The sequence below is a fragment of the Sorex araneus genome, chromosome 1 (genome assembly GCF_027595985.1).
Source record: "Sorex araneus isolate mSorAra2 chromosome 1, mSorAra2.pri, whole genome shotgun sequence".
Lineage (NCBI taxonomy): Eukaryota > Metazoa > Chordata > Mammalia > Eulipotyphla > Soricidae > Sorex > Sorex araneus.
Window position 1 is genome coordinate 108,190,181 of NC_073302.1, and position 12,269 is coordinate 108,202,449.

The 12,269-nt window shown below is 53.0% G+C and overlaps 1 protein-coding gene across 1 annotated transcript in view; it reads right to left on the reverse strand.

Moving 5' to 3' along the window:
• MYO10 (myosin X) overlaps window positions 1-12,269 on the reverse strand; it is a 197,204-nt gene that overhangs the window by 137,587 nt on the left and 47,348 nt on the right. The window lies entirely within an intron of this gene.

Sequence of the window (12,269 nt, forward strand, 5' to 3'; positions counted from 1 at the left end):
CAGGAACCACCCCTGGCGGTGCTCAGGGGACCACATGGGATGCTGGGAATCGAACCTGGGTCGGCCTCGTGCAAGGCAAGTGCCCTACCTGCTATGCTATTGCTCCAGACCCCAAAATTATTTATTTTTTTAAGGAGTAATTCCTGAGTGCAGAACCAGGAGTAACCCGTGAGCATCATCAGGAGAGGGGCCCAAACCCCAAAACCAAAGAAGTCTTTAAGCCATTATTACAACGCAACATGCAACAATAAAGGCTGAAAGTTAAAAAGAGCCGAAGAGGAGAAGGCTACCCTCCGAGCCTGGCGCGGGCCTGCGGTCAGCGGGAAGCAGGCTTCCCGAAGGACGGCGGGACTGGACCCCCTGTTGGCCACGCAGGGTCAGATCCTGGCTGTGTGACTGGAATCTAAGCGTGTCATCCCCTCTTCCCGCTCTCCCCAGATCAACCGCGAATCAAAATCCCCAAACGGCCCGAGATAGACGCGCTTCTTGCAGGCGCCACTGTTTACACCACAGCTGACCTAGTCAACACAGTGGTGTCCAAAGCAACACACTTCCTTCCTCTGCGACACGGCCTGAAAGCGCTCCAGCATTTCAAAGAGTGCAAACATATGCCAGTGCACACAAAAGAAGTGCAGAAGCAGGCGGGCCTCGGACATCTGCTCTTCCCTGACAAAAAAAAGGCACTCGGGGTGGGCTCTGATCGTGAGCAGAGACGGGCAGGGAGCGTCCAGATGGCTTCGCTTTCCTTCAAAGGTGACCGAGGAGGAGACCCATGTTGGCACCAGGGAAGCAGCCTAGTGGGTGAGAAGGAGCCGCGTGGCACTCACAGGCCTGGGATTGCTGTAAGAGCCACGGGACGTGCTCACGGCAAAGGAAGAGGCTGAGTGACCTGGGACGACTTCCCCGGCACGCCGGCCCATTCGGCCATCCCCGGCGTGGCAAGGAAACGGGTTCCACCCACGGGCACCACCAACTCCTCACCTGTTTCTCATCAGGCCCGGCCTGGCACTGTTCATGCGACACGCCAGCCCCCAGCTGCATATGACTTTCAGGATTTAATTTTTTAATTTTTTATTTTTTTTAGTTTTTGGGTCACACCCACCCGGTGATGCACAGGGGTTACTCCTGGCTCTGCACTCAGGAATTACTCCTGGCGGTGCTCGGGGGACCATATGGGATGCTGGGATTCGAACCCGGGTCGGCCGTGCGCAAGGCAAATGCCCTTCCTGCTGTGCTATCGCTCCAGCCCCGACTTTCAGGATTCTAGAAAGGGAGATAAATTCTCAGGTCAAGAGGGCCCATTGACAGAAGGGGCACTGGCCGGGTGACGGCAAGGGAGGGACAAGTGGGTTCAACCCAGGGCCACTGTGACACCTTCAAGGGGAACGAAAACAGCAAGGGGTCAGCAACATGCCCATAGCACTTGCTAGAATGTTCTGGAATGGCTTGAGGCCTTGGCCTGTACCGACCAGAGCAAGGTTATAGAAATTTCAGACACTGACAAAAAAAAAAAAAAAAGAAGAAGAAAAGAAATTAAAAGGGAATAATAAATAATTCACCACGACCTTTCCCGCCATGTAAAGTGACTTTTGATGGCGTTTAACTAAAACAGCAGACAGCATAAAATTTTTATTTCTACCTTGGGGCCAATGTGACGCCTTGCAAGGAGAGTGTGAGAAAGCGGGCATTGTGTGCCGGTGGGTTGCTCCCCTCACCCCCGACAGAGAGCCGGCCTCAGGAATGTCACCCCGAGTCACCTAACTTCCCTTTACCCCAGACGGTTAGGCCCCAGCTTCTGGCCGATCCCCAAACTCTCTCCGGCAGGGACATGCTGACACAGATGTGCATAAATGACACTTTAAAAACCGGTGGTCTGGGCCGCCTGGTGAGCAGGAGGGTGGCAGGGAGAGGGAGCAAACGAGAGGCCACGTGACCACCAAGAATTGGATCCTCTAGGGCCTGGGTGCCCCTTAGACACTGACATCCTGGTTTTCTGGCCCACAGGGACTCTGGGGCAGAGCCGCCTCCTGTGGTCATTCATATTTCAAAATCATCATCCATCTCTGGCTTGCTGGGAACATCAGAGCGGAAAATAGAAACTTAAGAAATACAATGTGGGGGCTGGAGCGATAGCACAGTAGGGAGGGCGTTTGCCTTACACACGGCCAAACCAGCTTCAATTCCCAGCAACCCATCTGGTCCCCCGAGCACCGCCAGGAGTAACCCCTGTGCATCGCCCAAAAGCAAAAAAAAAAAAACACACACACACACACAAACAAAAACAAAGATGTGACCAGCACTGCCACCAAGCACTACAGGGTCCAGAGTTTAGCTAAGCATCATCTCCAAGGGCAGCCCCACAAGTGAATTTTAACAGGAAACACACAGGCACGTGAGTGAGGCCACTCCCTAGTTTACTTGTGGCGATCTGAAAAGGCTTTCTAAGCACTGGTGAGACTTGAAGAACGGCCACCGAGACACAGATATCAGTGTAGTGAGCCAAGACCATCCAGGAAAGGTCGCAGTTGGCACGCAGCTCACCCGGGCACAGTCCCCGAGCACACACACCCAGGCTCAGCGCGGGGATACGGCAGGAATGGCGCCTGCTCGCACACTGCCGGCCAGGTTCAGTTCCGGGTACCACACTCGGTCCCCTGAGCCCAGCCAGGTGTGATCTCAGAGGGCAGAGTCAGAAGCCTGCCCCCGAGCCGCTCCTCTGGGCCTGCCCTTCAGCCTCCCCTGCCCTCCGCCCAGCCCCGCATCCGGGGTCATCAGATAAAGCCCTATCTGTGTCTCTGTGTCAGGGCAGAGAGGGCCTGTCTCACCTGGATGAGGGAATGCCCCAGCCCCTCAGCTGGTTAGGAAAGGAGGTGATCGTCACCTCGAAGACCTACAGCCTTGGGGCTGGAGCGATGGTACAGCGGAGAGGGTGTTTGCCTTTTACGCGGCTGACCTGGGTTCAGTCCCCAGCATCCCATATGGTCCTCTGAGCACCGTCAGGAGTAATTCCAGAGTGCAGAGCCAGGAGGAACCCCTGTGCATCGCTGGATGTGACCCCCAAAAAAGCAAAAATAAACTAAGTAAATAAAACCTACAGCCTTGCTCTTTTCGCAGATGGAGGCTGATCATGATGTCAGACTAAGCGAACCAGTCACTCGGCAGGGCTGCCACTCTCTCCGTGAATCCTGTCTGGATGGTCAGGATGTCCCCATCTGTGTGACCAACACATGCATCAACTGCTCCTACGACAGCCTGCACCTCTCCTCTAAAAGTATCCCCAAATTGTTGAGGTCAGTCACTTGCCTTAAAGGTGGCCGACCTGAGTTCAATCCCTGGCTTCCCCTGTGGTCCCCTGGGGTAGTTCCTCAGTGCAGAGTCCAGAGCCCCAAGTGTCCAGAGTCCCAAGAAGCAGAGGGCGGGTGACCCCATAAACCCAAAGAATAAGCCTTTCAGAATGGCAATGAGGGTTGTATACTCCTGAAAACACAAGCCACTGAATTACCTACTTTCCTCGGCCTAGATGGTGTGGAATATGAACGATGCTGCCATGCAGATTTTAAATGCAAAGACGTTCGATTCCTTTTCATTTCAGACCGCAGCTCCAACTCATAGACGTTATTAATTAATCACACTCCCTAAGTGCTAAAATGTGGCTCTGGCCTCTTTGGCGCTTTCGGCTAAGAGCAACCATCTGCAAACTATTTTAAGATCTTCATCAAAGATAGCAATGTGCCAATAATAGATCCTTCTGAGGACAACTTTCCCCAAGTGGCAAGAATAATTTCTCTCTGCGATTTACATCATCGCATCCTATTGCAAAGAATGTCCGGAGGGGGAAGTACGCAAAACGTGCGGGGATTTGGATCCTGGGCCTCTTGGCATCTTTTTCTCCCTCTTGCTTCTCCAGCACAGGCGTGGAAGGCTCTGGTAACGCCGGAAGGTTTGTAAAAAGGGCAGATGAGGAGGGGGTGACATTTTAAATGAGTCATCCTCACGTTTTTCATTATGAACATTTTCTGAGTCAGAAAAAAAAAAAAAAAAGAATGCTCCCATTGAATTGGCCGTGTTTTTCTCTTGGACTTACCACTGCTGGAGGTAGGAAATTAAGTGAACCAGACAGGATCCGTCTGTTCCAGAGGCATGCAGGCAACATTCCCCAGTGGCCTGTAATCTTTCAAGTGCTATGTTCCGGAAGCTTCCTGAAGCCGGGCACCACATCTGTGCCGGCCCCTGGTAACAGGAGGGAATGAATCTGGAGATCACCCAGTGAACATCTGTTCACGGACGCCCTCCACGGGAGCCGGGGCAGATGGGTGGGGACAGATGTCTCACACTTTGACACGGGGCTGGATGACGGATACATTTGGGAACAGAAGATCATTCCAGAAGAGGAACAGACTGGAATTCCCCAGGGGGAGCTACTCAGTTACCCTCACTGAAAGACTCCGAAATTCTATTAATTATTTCAAAATTTCTTACAAGAACCATTTGGAACACCCAAACAGCAGCTAGATTAAAGACCTACTTGAACATGTGAAACTGAAGCCACTGCTTTCGGAACTCCTAATGGGGTCCATATGCTCAGCTTACAAATGCAGTGGTACGAGAGTTTTATGGGCGTATTGCACAAACCAGCTACAAAGTCTTCCTCCAGGACCCCCTTAGGGACACATCTCCCCTCCAAAGTCCAGGCACATAATCCGAGTCGTAGCTACTAGGTGGTGCACTGCTGTGAAAGAGTAATTCGATCTCCAGCACAGGCACAAAAATGAACAGGCATGAAGTGGCCTTTGGAAACAAGCTCCAAAGAAAGAACCGTGCGGCGCGCGTTGTGTCTCGGACCACGTGGAGACTACCAAGGGATCAATCACGCCAAGGTCCTCTGGCTCAGGCGCCCCCAGCTCTGAGCAGTGCTGGGGGCTGGGGGAGGCCCTACAGGCTCACCAACTAGGGGTGAGGTGGTTTTGGAACACACGTGCTGAGGCATGACCTGGAGTGAATGTTCCCTCCCCTTCTGCACCCTACATCATCCCACCCGTTCCCCCGCAGCTGGGGACCCCTTTCTGATTGGCCGCCTGATGTGGGTCAGGGCGCTCACCAGGGCGGTACTGGAACTGGGTGAATGTGGTGGAACAAACATCAGCCACCTAACAAGGGCCACAGGCTCCGGGCTGGGGCAGTACGGGAAGTGTGCAGAGACAGCGGAGCAAGCATCCGGCTGGCCAGCGCAAGCGTGGAAGCTCTCCTCACGGCTGCGAGGGCCTCGGCCGCCTTCTCGGGCTTCGGCAGTTCACTCAGGAAATGAGAGCCAGAGCTGGAGCCAGAGGACAGGGGGGAAGGCCCTTGCCTTGCTTGCGGCCAACCTAGGTTCAACCCCGCCGGAAGTGATTCCCTGAGCACTAACATACCACTCTGGCTTTTTTTTTTTTTTTTAATGCCGCATAAGCCCTGGAAAAGCCACTTCATGAACCCAGACACAGCACGTGACCACAGGTCACCCCGAACGCAGGGAGGTGTCGGCCTGGACAACTCGGCTCACAGACACGGCTGGTTTCTGATCCAGCCCTGTTCCAGAAAGATCCCTGCCCGGCGACGTGGCCGCAAAGGGGACCTGGACTGTGCATGGGAGGCTCTAATTTGGAACATGGATGAAAAATAAGTCAATCCACAACAGCCCCCCGCTCGAGGGTGCCCAGCTGGCTCCCAGCTACGGCTTCCGGGCTGCAGGAGCAGCGGCACCACCTGGGAACCGGTGAGAAGCGCCAGGTTCAAGGCCCACCTGGGCTTCGCTGAACCGGAAACTCCAGGGCTGGTGGGGAATGTGTTGTAGGGACACTGACCTCCTTTCTCTTTTTTTTCTTCTTCTTGGGTCACACCCGGCGACTCACAGGGGTTATTCCTGGCTCTGCACTCAGGAATTACTCCTGGCAGTGCTCGGTGGACCATTTGGGATGCTGGGGGTTGAACCCGGGTCGGCTGTGTGCAAGGCAAACGCCCTCCCCGCTCTGTTATTGCTCCATCACTCCAGCCGCTGACCCTTCTCCTCTTGGGGAAGGCTTCCCCTTCACAGCGAAAACAGAAGGACAAGGCGTGACAATGAGTCTACCTACTAGCACGGGGTCACAGTGACCATTCCCCCTCCTCTGTGGCTGCCGGCCAAGACCCCCTTGGGGTGGAGGCCCGGAGTCTTAGTGAGGGGTCCTGGAAGTGACGGTCACATGCAGTGAGCCCTGGGGAGCCCAGAAGGGCTCAGCGGCACTGGGGTCAGGAGAGCAGGCTGTAACCAACGCCGTCCCTTGGAACACCAATGGGGGGAAAGGAAATTCTGACTTATGGTGAACAAAATCAGCGTCGATCACGGACCCGACTGTGCCCAAAGTCACAGCAGTTTCAAAGACCCCGTCAAGGGCATCAGGTGAGGATTCACACCGGTTTGCAGCACAGGGACAATAGATTTATTTATCCACTAGAGTCAAAATGGTTTGGTGATACCATTTCACCGAAACTCTTCAGTGCCACCCTCGAGAACATCATGTGATGACTGGAACGGGAAGGAATGGGAGTGAAGATAGACTGTTGACACTCAAGAGTCAAGGACGCTGTCTCGTTTGCCAAGGCGTCAAAAATCAGATGGGCCGGACACGTAATGCGGTTCAGAAATGACCGCTGGACTAGAGTTATAACTTACTGGATTCTACGGGATGTCAAAAGACTGCATGGCCGTCCACCTAGGAGATGGTCAGACTTCTTTGTCAAAACCCTGAATGAACAGTTTGAGGCTCTTCATGTTCCTGGAGCGAGCAGATATCATTGGGCTACACTAGCAAGTGACAGGGACAAATGGAGACGTGACTTGCGCCTGCTCGAGCAAATCGAAGATCAACGGGATGACAAATGATACAAGTGAAGAGTCAAAAGGGCGAATGCCATGGGCCGGTGGTCTCTGTGGCTCCACAACCTCGGCGGGGTCAAGGCCCAAAGCGGGTTCATTTCCGGTCCCCGTCAACTCTCCCGGGGTCTAAGCCACTCTCCGTGGCGTTCCCGGGAACCAAGAGGCAGGGAAACATCGTCCTCCCCTCGCACTCTTTCTTACACATATGCGCACACACATGCTTTCACACATGAGCTCTTATACTCATACACACGCGCACGCACACACACGCTCTCTCACACATACTTACACTCACACATACACCACACACTCACATACACACTCTTACCCACTCTCTCTCTCTCTCTCACACACCCCCCCCCCTGCCATTACTGTTACTCAGCCCCCCTTCCCAGGGCTGAGTGGAGAGAGGTACCTCACCCCCCCATGGGGCAACCCCGACTCTCCCACGTGCCCATCACCGGCCACTGCCAACTGCTCAGCACGGGTCAGTGGACTCACGTCCCTGGCATCTCCTGCCCAGCATCCAAAGCAGAGCCTCAGCCCATACGGTCCCGGGGACTTTGGGGAGTGACCGCCTCCCACCCCACATTCCTAACGCACTGGGATTTCCTTTTGGTCATTATTCTGTTTCATGTGGGGCCACAGCCGGGGGTTCTCAGGGCTTATTCCTGGCTCTGAGTTCAGGGATCACTCCTGGCAGAGCTTTGGGGCCCACCTGGGGTGCTGGGCACTGAACCCAGGTCAGTCCCGGGCAAGGCCAATGCCTTACTCACTTGCCTCTGGACCTACCCTGGGACTTCTGAAAGCAACACCAGGAAAGATATTCCAGACATGAGGAAATGGAGACCGCTCATAGATCGGGAGAATTAACATCGTCCAAATGGCAATACCCCCCAAAGCATTCTACAGATTTCATCGCGGTTAAGGATACCAATGTCATTTTTCAAAGAAATAGACCAAAAAAAAAAAAAACCAAAAAAATAACTCCTAAACTTCACACGGAACAAGCAATCCCCATATTATAGCTAAAGCAATCCTTGGGGGAAAAAAGATGGGAGACATCTATCGCCTTCCCCAACTCCAAACTGTACTACAAAGCGATAGCAATTAAAACAGCATGGCATTGAAATAAAGACAGATCCACAAACCAATAAACAGAGCTGAATATCCTGATACAGACCTCAAGTGCTCATTTACTCTTTGATAGGGGAGGAAGAAGCAGAGCAAGGAAAGTCTCTTTAACAAGCGGTGCTGGGGAAACCGGGCAGGCTCATGTGAAAAAATGAACTCAGACCTCTATTTAACGCCACGCACAAAAGACAGATCAAAATGGATTAAAGGCCTCAACATCAGACCCGGTTCCATAAGGCACACGGAGGAAAGTGTGGCAGGGCCCTCCAGGGCATTGAAGCTCAAGGTACGTGAAAGCATCTTGAGCTTCTCTGAAGAAAAGTTGCCCTGTGACTCCAGACCTGGGCTCCGAAGCACCGCTTGTGGTGTCACTGAGTTTGCCCAGTGAATGAGCCCCATAGGCCCATAGGTCCCTGGAGGTCCCCTTGCCCCCCCCCCATCCCTTCTACTGGCCACCCACCTTGGACCCGGGCAGCTGCCGTCCACTCACCTCCTCCCAGCTGCTCTCTGCCAACAGCTGGTGCTGTGTGGCTGCACATTCCCGGGCACACAGTCCCCGCGAGCTGTCTGTGGCCGTGCAAAGGCGCGTCTACTCTCTGCTCTGCTTATAGCAGGGGAAAGGGCCTTCCTGCTGACGTCAGAGATGCTCCAGGCGCGCCTCGCCTCAGACAGTCCCGCCAGCGGGACTCAAGCTGCATCATGTCCACCGAGGCCAAGTTGAAATCTGTCCTTGACTGGACAGCTGTCCCCTTTGTCCCGACAAGAGCGCCTCCGGGCATCCAGGACCCACTTCCTCACAGTGACAACTGCCCGCCGGCTCCAGCCTCCAGCTGGAAGCACGCGCCCGTTAAAAGGGTCTGGGGTCCGGTTCCTGGTTTGGGGGCTCGGAGGTTCCTGGGAGTTGACGCGGAAGGGGCTGCTCTGCCAGCTGTCCGTTTCCCAGGGGGTACACAGGCAGGCTTGCTTCAGGGGGGCAGAGGCGACAGCTCCATTCCCCACAATCACAGGGCTGGACCCAGTGAATCAAAGCCAGGTCACCCCCAAAAAGGGACGAGACGGGTTTCTGGGGGAGGCTGAACGGGCCAGTCCTGCACTTCCTGTGCAACTTAAGCAACTGGACTTTGGGGCTAGTGGCAAATGCTTTGAAAGTATCCAGCAGTTTCATGGCTTAATAAAGAACTTCAAACCAGGCTTAATTATACAGGTTTTGCAAACAGGAACAGAGAAGAGGGTATTTACTTATACATAAGGACAAATAAATCCCCAGCTACAAAAGATTTTGGAAGACCCCACATATAGACAGGACAGACAGAGCCCACACAGACCCCAAGGGGGGGGGGGCATCGCAGAGCAGCGAGATTATTCAGTTTACTGGGGTGGGTTAAACAGAGCTCCTTTAACACACAATTAGGTGAATTGATGTCTCTCTGGGCTACTTCAGAGCAATCCAATTAGGCTCTTTTTAGAGAAGAGAATAAAATAGCTCACTCTCAAAGTGAAAAATCTAATTTAGAACTTATTCCTCAAATCTACAATGGCCCAGAAGGGCGTTGAGAGTCATATCCCAAGAATGTTCTAGAAACAAATCAGTCATTCAGGGTCTTTCCCACTTTCACAAGAGTGGATCTTCCAGCCGTGTCTGTAGCCAGCAGGACTGTTGGGGGTTTCTAAAAATCTGCTCCTGTAAACTTCTGTGCAAAGACCTGTCATCCAAGAAATAAGTCCTGACTACATGGCGGGGGGGTGGGGGGTGCCCCCAGACCAGCAAGACGCCCAGTTATATTTCTAGTCTGTCACTCTGCATGTTCCTTTTTCTACCTGAAAGTGTTCCACATACAATATAATGTAAGTTTTAAGTTGAATGTGAGTCTTTAGGTCTTTTATGTTCCTCCCACTGACCTGTGGCAGTTTAAATGTTGGCATAGGATGGAATTTTAAATTAACATGAAAATCTGGCAAGGGGAAAGGGGGACGGGCGGGAAAAGGAAGAACAAGGATGTGAAGAGGGGTGGGAGGGATGGGAGGGGGAGCAGGAAGGGGCTGGGGTCAAGGGCAGGTCACGTGCAGGTGCTTAAAGGCTTCCTATCTCCATTCTCCACCCCACCTCCTACTTTGTTTGTTTGCTTTGGGCCACACCCAGTGGTGTCAGGGACCAAACGGGATCCTGGACAGCTGCACGCAAGGCCAATGCCTTGCCCGGTGGCCTATCTCTATCCTCCTACATCATTTCTCAGCGTAACGATTCACAGAGGCTCCTCTTTTGAAGGCTACACTGAGAGAGGCAGTTAGAGAAAGCCTCTGGCTTTCATAGGGCTCAGACTGTTCCTTTCAGCTCTCAGCGGAATGGGGAACTAGCACAACTCCCACTTCGTGGAGAAAGAACACCGCATGTTTTCCTTTGGTCGATCCATAGACCTCTTGGGAGATTTCTCCATCGACGGCTCCAGTAGCCTGTTCCTTTCCCAGCATTCAAGAGCGTATTAAAATGCTGACCGTGGGCATGTGATTAGTGGATCGTCCCCTGGGCCCACTGAAACCACAAGTGTCCTAATAAAGCAGAGGCAGGGAGAACTGAGTCTAAGGAAAGTCAGTGTAACGGTGACAGAGGCAAGATGCTACATCGCTGGCTTTGAAGGAAGAGGGAGGGCCATGAGCCAAGAAATACGGATAGGAAGGAATTCTCCAGAAGCCTCTAGAAGGAGCCAGTTCTCCTGACACCTTGCCAGGTCTCGTTTTCATGAGACTTCTCTCTTCCATGCTGAGCGTGATAAGAGTCGGAGAGTCGGACAGCGAGGGTCACGGGATGGGCTCCAGGAAGGCCATAATCGCCCACCTTCGCCCTGCTCTGGCTCTCCTGCCCCGGAGAGCGCAAGCCACCCCCTCCAGCCTCCCATGATGCAAAACAAACAGGATACCTTTCTCTAATTCCAGCGAAAGCCTTTATTGGCACACTGGAGGGTGCTCCAGATGCCTACTGAGTTCTAGCTTAGAATTTGTTTCCTTGCAGCAATTCTCAATTTTAAAAAAATTGATTTTTTGTAGTGCAGACAGCATGGCTACCAGTGTTAGCATTGATGGCTTGGAGGCACAGAGTTAGGACACCTTCACCTCCACCAACGAGCCCAACACCTTCCATTTCTGTCCCCGCGTCCCTTCTGGTTTTTCTCCCGTCCCCCCAGGCCCCATTTCTCAGGTGTGCAGCCAAAGGCCAAGGGTTTGTCATTGTTTGATAGTCCAGTCGCCTGCTCTGCTTCTCTCTGTACTGCACACGAGCGGCACCAACCACTCTTCCTCCCTACCCCTCTGGTACATTTTGCTCAACGTGATACTTGACAGTTCCATCCCATTTCCAGCAAACTGAAGAGATCTTGGGTTTTTTTTTTTTTTTTTTGAGAGGGGGAGGTTTGGGGCTACACCTGGCAGTGCTCAGGACTACTCTCGGCTCTGTGCTCAGGCCCAATCTCCGGCAGTCGCTGGGGGACCATATGTAGTGCCAGGAATTCAAACCAGGTTAGGCCACATTTGGGGGCAAGTGCCTGACCTCCTGTCCCATCTCTCTGGCCCCACGGAGCACTTTCACCTTCCCTCAGAGCTGAGTCTTCATGCACCGTGTGCATATGTGCATATATGGAGGGCTTTTCTTTTCTTTTTTGGTTTTGGGCCCACACCTGGTGATAATCCAGGGTTACTCTTGGGTCCGCACTCAAGAATCACTCCTGGCACTGCTCAGGGGATCATGTGGTGTGCCGGGAATGGACGCTGGGTCAGCCACATGCGAGGCGCGCTCCCTCCCTGCTATACCGTCCCTCTGCCCGCTACGCGGCATTTCTTTGTCTGCTTCTCAACAAGGCCAGATGTGTTCCTTGGCGTCTCTGGCTCTAAATGTGGGCATGTGTCTGAGTGAGGGACCAGGAGCCACATTAAAACCAATTTCCTTACTAAAAGGAAGACATCTTTGGGGCTGGAGTGATAGTACAGTGGGTAGGGTGTTGGCCTTGCACACGGCCGACCTGGGTTCAATCCCCAGCATCCCATAGGGTCCCCCGAGCACTACCAGGAGTAATTCCTGAGTGCAGAGCCAGGAGTAACCCCTGTGCATCGCCAGGTATGACCCCAAAAGCAAAATAAATAAATATTTACTTGTGTCTTTAAAAAAATATATTGAAGACATCTTTTATCACTATTGACCAAATGTAATCCACAAGCCTGGTCCTGGATTTCTTTTTTGTTGTTTGCTTTTTGG